This window comes from Rattus norvegicus, chromosome 2, assembly GCF_021556685.1.
Source record: "Rattus norvegicus strain SHRSP/BbbUtx chromosome 2, alternate assembly SHRSP_T2T, whole genome shotgun sequence".
Lineage (NCBI taxonomy): Eukaryota > Metazoa > Chordata > Mammalia > Rodentia > Muridae > Rattus > Rattus norvegicus.
Genome location: NC_141535.1, coordinates 34,933,566 through 34,940,921, shown reverse-complemented (window position 1 = coordinate 34,940,921; position 7,356 = coordinate 34,933,566). Strand labels below are relative to the sequence as shown.

The 7,356-nt window shown below is 42.5% G+C and overlaps 1 long non-coding RNA gene across 1 annotated transcript; it reads left to right on the top strand.

Moving 5' to 3' along the window:
• The first annotated feature begins 2,009 nt into the window (after window positions 1–2,009).
• Window positions 2,010–7,054, top strand: LOC147996034 (uncharacterized). The gene is made up of 3 exons (XR_015677732.1): window positions 2,010–2,160; window positions 3,248–3,344; window positions 5,222–7,054. It is a non-coding gene; the product is annotated as an uncharacterized LOC147996034 (long non-coding RNA).
• Window positions 7,055–7,356: the final 302 nt, after the last annotated feature.

The window sequence follows — 7,356 nt, the reverse complement described above, 5'->3', positions numbered from 1 at the left end:
TGCATCAGAATTTTGTACATATTTTGTAAAACTGGTAACTAAGTATTTATCTTGAAGAGATGAATGTAAATGGTAGTAGGTACCTTTATTAATTTATAACTCCTTTCATCCACTGCTATTATATAGAGAAGTGATTAACTTTTTACATGTATTATACATCATAGAACTCCGCTGCACTCACTTACTAGATCTAACGGTGTTTTGTTGGTTATCTCAGATATTCTACATACATAATCATACCATATGTGAATAAATTAGTATTTCTTCATTCTCAATTCTAATCCCATTTATTTTACCCCCATTTTTGGTGTTTCCTCCGACAGAGTTCAAATGGTAATTACTGTCTTCTGTCTCTTAAGCAACATTATACAATTATAGTTTCTTTTTTTTTTTTTTTTTTTTTTTGGTTCTTTTTTTCAGAGCTGGGGACCGAACCAGGGCCTTGCGCTTCCTAGGTAAGCGCTCTACCACTGAGCTAAATCCCCAGCCCCACAATTATAGTGGTCTGATAATAATTTCTGTTGTTTTACTAGGAAACTTTATTGTCTGACTTTAAGAATTTCCATTTTACTTTCATCTCATAATTATATTATTAAGCTTACAATGAGCATCAGTGTTTATTCTAATTCTTTGGCCATCCCGAAGTATTAATTCTAATCTCTGGCTTGAGTTTCATGATTTTCCAGCTCTCACCTTCTTTCCTACCTACCACCTTGCCAGCTATGCCAAAGTCAAGCTGAAACATCACTCCAGTGTGAATAACGAATGTACTCAACATACTCCATGAGTTACTAGATTTCTGGCCTCTCTCTGCCCTGAGAAACTGTCAGGGAAGAGGATGAACTTCCCCCTTGAATGCTGGCCTCAGCAGGGATGCCTCACAGTAGGAATGCATCCTCATTAAAGGCTGTCTGCACTTGGGGGAGGGTGAGAAGCTTTGCTCTTCCTTGCCCTGTGTAGGTGGTAATCAGAAGAGTTACCAAATGACACATTTGTTGGCAGCCCAACTTGTCTTCACCCCGTCACACCCTGGACCACAAAGCTTTCTAGGCGATTGCACCTGTTGACAGGGGGCCACAGGCTGCTGTGCCTCGGCACCTCTCCAGCAGAAGAGCCTGCTCCTGTCCCACTCAGCAGCCTTAACCCCATGGGTGGGACAGGAGGCACAAGGGCTTTCAAAGAGTCCATGTGCCACCACGAGTGGTTTACATGCCTTTAAAGGCTTTCCAGAGGAAAGCAAAGATCTATAGCGCCTTCCTTCTTCTCTCAGAATGTTCAGCCCACGGCCCTGAAATGTGTTTAGCCAGCTGGTCAGGGAAACAGGCGTCAGGCTTACAGCAGAATACTGAAGTCACGTTAGGATTTTTTTTCTTTCATATCTATTGGGTAAGCTTCATTCCAAGCTTTTATACTAAAGGAGAAAAAAGAAAAAAGAAGTTAGGCATCTGTTATTCAGAATCTACACATGATATCATCTCTATCTTAATATCATCTATAGCATACCCTCTACAGTTCCATATAATCTAAGAGTATGCCTCCTATGACTTCAAATTTCGAATTTTAGTTCCCGAGGATTTCAAGAACTTTCTACTCAGCACTATCCATTACAGTCCCCTCTGTTGGCAATTTCCTTCATCCAGCAAATGGGCTTCACACGAAATTGCCTCATCCACTCACCATATTCTGTTGAGCATTCCCTATCTCCTGCCAGTCAGGGGACTAGGTGTGAGGTATGTAAGAATAGAAATCACGCGCACGATCCTTGGCTGTGGACAGTTACTACTTGAATGGGAGAAGCAGAGCAGGGCTAGCTACAAATAAAGTAAGTTCACCCTGGGATAGGCGCTTTGAAGGGATTATATGTAGCTGAGCCCAAGGAGACCTGTTGTTCATCACCACAAAATGATCTTTCCCATGTTCCTCACTTTAGCTTAGAAGCCTGAAAAGCTGTGACTCTTTTATCTTGATGTCCCTAGTACTTAGGGGACAGCCTGAGCGATGACCAGTGCAGAGAGGGGAGGGAGGAAGGGATGTTCACATGGACCAACGACTCAGTGGAGGAGACAAGCTTCTTTGAGAAACGGCTGTATTTTACATAAAATACAGAAAGTACCAAGACGAGCTGCGCTGCACAGTCTTGAGGATGCTTTGCATTTAATGGTGAGTTCTGTCCTTTTATCTTACACTGAGCCAACCCAGAAGCAAGTGTGAGTTTTAGGGAAGAACGAAGATCCCGCTTTCCCTCATTTTCTTCTGGTCAGACACAGCGGACTGGGGCTTCAAGCGTTAAGCTGCAGAACCAGTGCTAAGGACATCCAATGTGTCCCAGGAAGCTCTGGTGATAATTAAGTTCCCTGCTCTCAAGTTACTTGTCACCTTCCTTTTAGCTGCTGGAAGAGGAACGGCATGTTTCGGTCTTTATTGCCCAAGGACCAAATGAGCAGCTGTGTTTTGTCCCTTCCCCCCTGGACCCTTGCCTGGTTCTCAATTGCTTCCTTCAATGTCCTGTCACTTTGGAACCTCCCCAAGAACACTGGCTGGAACAGTGCTCGTATCTCTAGGCAGGTCCCATGACCTCCTCAGGTGACACATAGCCTTCAAGGTTGTGTAGCTCCTGGCAGTTGAAAGGCAGGTACACTGGGAGAGATGTGGGTGAGCAAACTGAAAAGCTGGAAAACGGGACTGTTTGGGGGGGGGCTGAAATGGAGCAATGATCACCTCCAAATGACTGCTGTGCAAGACAGACACTGAGGCCCCAGAGTTGAAATCAGTAAGCTGGCGGTGTGGGATGTAGCTGGCCCAAGGCTAGGCAAGAAGGCTACCAGCTCTGAACACAGGTAATCAGACACTACTCAAATGCCCAACGGTAGCATTCTTCCCAGCAATCCTGAAGTGTTGCCTATAAAAGTCCTTGCTAGAAATTGGGAGCTGTAAGATCATTTTAGATGGTAACAAAGCACTTTTTATGTGCAGTGTGTCAAAGACGTGGACATTATTATGAAAGGAAGGTATGACCTCCACTCTGGGGAAAGGTAGAAAACAAACACATACTCCAGTCTTGGAAATGGAAAGAAAATGTAGAAAGCTTAAGCTAAAACCTTAGTATTTAGTGAAAGAAGAACGTCCTAATGAAGGAGACATGATTTGTTGAGATGAATAGTTAGCGCTTGTAGAAGGAAGAAGGGCTGGTATTAAAGGGCTAGGTCGCCTGACTCTCAGCTGCACTGCATTCCACTGTGTCCCTCAGACTGTGCAGCTCCAAGAACAATGAAGGAGCGAGTGCAAGAAAACCTGAGCCGATAGGCTTTGTGCTGCAGCGCACAGGGGATGCTGAGAAGGAGCGGGTCAGTAAGAAAGCGGTGCACACCGTGGAAGAAGTTCTCCAGCGAAGATTCATGGAAGAGCAAGAGTTGTATGGTGTGTGTGTGTGTGTGTGTGTGTGTGTGTGTGTGTGTGTGTGTGTCTGACTGACTCTGTGTGTGTATGTGTGTGTGTGTCTGACTGACTCTGTGTGTGTATGTGTGTGTGTATCTGCCTGTCTGTCTGTCTGACTAACTGACTGTGTGTGTGTGTGTGTGTGTGTGTGTGTGTGTGTGTGTGTGTGTGTGTGCATTGTGTGTATAGAAAGACTAGGAAAAGGGAGGGAAGAAGGGAGACTGAGGCAAGAACACAAAGTAAACCAAGTCACTTTAGCATCCAATCAGAAGACCCAAAACACAAACTAAACTTGAGTGCTTCATGAGAACAGAGGCTAAATCACACAGAACAAGCTGTGACGTTCACTGCACACAACTGAACACCTCTTATATACCAGCACTGGAGACAGAGCAGGCTGATGAACAAGGAACAGTGCCCTACGATCATGGCTTCCCACTCTGTCACTAGACTCAGGATTCTAAAAACTAGACAGGTAGCAACAGAAATACAAACCGTGAGGAACTTTATCTGTTCTTTATGGGAGATGACTGGAGAACATGATGAGCACATGAGTGATTTAAAACAAATAGATATTTCTTCATCTATACCAAGGGATGGAGATGTCTGAATGGCGTTCACTGAACCTGAGGATGAGTAATGGTTCCTCCGCACCTACAGTCCTCGGCTCATGGCTTGTTGCTGAAATGAACATGTTTCCTGCTCATTTTTTTTCTATTTTTAGTTCCATTAAATATCCACAAAAGGAATGATCTAGAAGATCAAACTCATTGTGGTGGTTTGAATAAGAATGGTCCCCATGTATTGGAACATTTGGTTCCCAGTTGCTGGAACTGCTTAGGAAGGATTAGGAAATATGGTCTTGCTCAAAGAGGTTCCAAAAGCCTATGCCGGGCCAGTCTTGTGCCCTCTGCCTGCTGTTTACAGATCAGGATGTGAGCTCTGAGTGACTGCTCCAGTGCCATGCCTGCCTGCCAGTCTGTTACCAAGCTCTCTGCCAAGATGCTCATGAATTCGCCCCTAGTTCTGTAAGCAAGTCTCTAGTTAAATGTTCTCTATAAGGTGACTCAGTTACTGTGTCTCTTCACAGCCATAGGAAAGTATCTAAGACACTCACATACTCATATATTTCATTTTTATGTCAGCCTATTTCCTACTTTATGATGACAGAGTAGTCTACTATAAAATTTTCATGTATGGGGCTTGTTTTTTCTTTCAAAAGGTGTGCCCAAAATATTTTACAGACAAGGACATTACCTCAGAATATATTTGGATACACTTTTATTATGCAGTCAATATGCATTCTTAGGAATAGCATCAAGGATTATGAAATTAATACTTCTTTCTTCCACACACAGAACACATGGCCTTACATGGAAGTGACAATAGGCCCAGATAGTGCACTTTTTTCTGATATATCCTCAGATGTGTAGAAGACCTGAGACAGTGGGCCACAAATCAGATATTTACTCCCATTTCCAAAAGAAAGATGTTTGGAAAAACAAGCACCATCCTTGCTAATATATATAACTTTTTAAACCTAAGCTTACATAGCATTTATATTGAACAAATATACATGTATGTGTGTGCATGTGTGTGTGTATGTGTGTATGTACATATATATGTGTGTACCTATTTTATTAGCATAAAAATACGGGAACTGAAGATTTTGGTACCTCTGATCTTCTTTCTAGCCCTAATATTTTATAAGCTATGGAACTATAAATTTCTTACACCAAACACCATATCCAATATATTATTTTTATTATGCCTTTCTTTATTGCAGGAACATTTCTTATGTGTTATGTCATTATGTAAGTCTTTAACACAATCATCAACATTTATTGAAGACCTCTGCTTGATCAGATGTCACCACATTCTACCAGGAGGGGACGTGAGGAAGTCCACATTGTGCAGATTCCGTTCGTGACTATGTGGCAATCTCAGATCACACACAGACTCTCAGTGTCTAATCATGACTTGGCCTTCTGCCACCCGGTCCACAAGGAGTTGTCTTGCTCTCTGGGGGCTGGAAGCCTATTCAGTTGGCTGGAGGGAGCCTTGTGGCACTCACAGGCATAGGCATGAGGGGAGATTCCTTTTAGGAAAGTGATAGCGCTGTGCACCATGGTGTTCAGGCCCTGACATGCCACAGATTAGCAGGCAATGCCTCTGGAACAAGGCATGTGATGAGCCTTTTAGTCTGTGTCCTGAAGCCCTGAAATCCTGTCTCATGCTGTACGAACCATTTTAACCTGAGAGCCTCACTTTAAAAAAAAAGTTTCAAGTATAACAAGTGAGAATATTTAGTGGGGGGTCTATGATTTAGTTACTTTTGAATTTCCTTTTTCTGTTATCTACAGCTTAGGGGAAAAGTTTAAGAAGATTGGAAGCTGTAATCCATGAGTGAGTCCACCACGGAGGATTCTAGAATACAGTGGATTGTTTTAGAGTGGTCTTTGATATAATATAGATATGCCTTTAGTTCTCACATCCATCATTCACTGATCGTTTGACCCATGGCATGAGAGTTAACTAAATTACCACATGTAAATTACCCAAAGAACATTTAGTACCTGTGAGCTTGACATATCTAAAAATCTGTTGTTATCACGGTGATATTTTTTAGAATTGTAAATCCAAAGAGGTCCCCCCTCCACAAATCTGCCAGTGGCAAATGTGTCTTTAAAAACTGTTGACATAATTGAGCTACAAAGCAAACACTTGAGTGCCAGGTGCCTATGGCTTGTTCTGTTCACTTCTGAGAGGCCATATTACTTACTGCCAAGTAGGCCATTGAGATGATAAACTCAAGGTACAGGTGTCGCACAGTACACCTGAGGTATGACACAATTGGCACCACACATCACAACATGTCTCCTTCCTACTAAAGACCTCACCTAGATTCCCCATAGAATCATTGTAGAATGTTCTGGACTCAGAGTTCAATTACATGTGCAGACTTGAAAATGCGATCATGGAAACTTTTTGAGAATGTCTCTATTTTATCTGTGACCTAGATTCTCTCAGGAGTCAATAACTCATGTCAAAAACATTTTTTCCTTTCTGCCTCTGTTTAGATCAAATAACATTTTAATTAGAAAGAGCTAAGGATAGGGAGCTGGGGGTAGTGGCACATGCTTTTAATTTTGGCACCCAGGAGACAGAGGCAAGCGGATCTCTGAGGCCAGCCTGATCGCCATAGTGAGTTCCAAGAGAGCCAGGGCTGTGTAGAGAGACCCTGTCTGCATTTAAAAGAAAAGAAAAAGCAGAGGAAGGAAGGAAGGAAGGAAGGAAGGAAGGAAGGAAGGAAGGAAGGAAGGAAGGAAAGAAGGAAGGAAGAAAGGAAGAAAGGAAGGAAGGAAGGAAGGTTAAGAATTGGCTGGTAAGATGACTCAGTAGGTAAACATGTTGCTGTCAAGCCTGATGACCTGAATTCGATTCCTATTACCCACAAGAGAAAACTAACTCCTGCAAGTTGTCCTCTGACCTCCATAACATGAACCAGGACATATACGTACCCAGCCGCCCCCCCCCCCAATAAATAAAGAAATGTAATGATGTTTTTAAAGAAATGTTCTGTTTTGTTTTAAGGAAAATTATTGCATGCCTTGACTAGAAAAGTTATCTGTCATTCTTTGTTCATTATTCCTCTGCCAACCTCATCTTATCAGAGATCATGTGATGAGAAAACTTGATCACAGCGTAGTGGGGAACCTACGTCATCACAGTGCTAGAACCATTTTGTGGAAGAAGGAAGGAGTCCAAAGTTGTTTGGTTTATGTGACTCATACATATCTGAGAAAAGTTATTTCCAGAGTGAGGGTTTAATGTTATCCCACCAAACTTCTCCTTGGGGGGAAAAAAGAGACAAAGATACTAAAGGGAAATGAGTCAAGAAGCAAATTGCATCATTTCTAC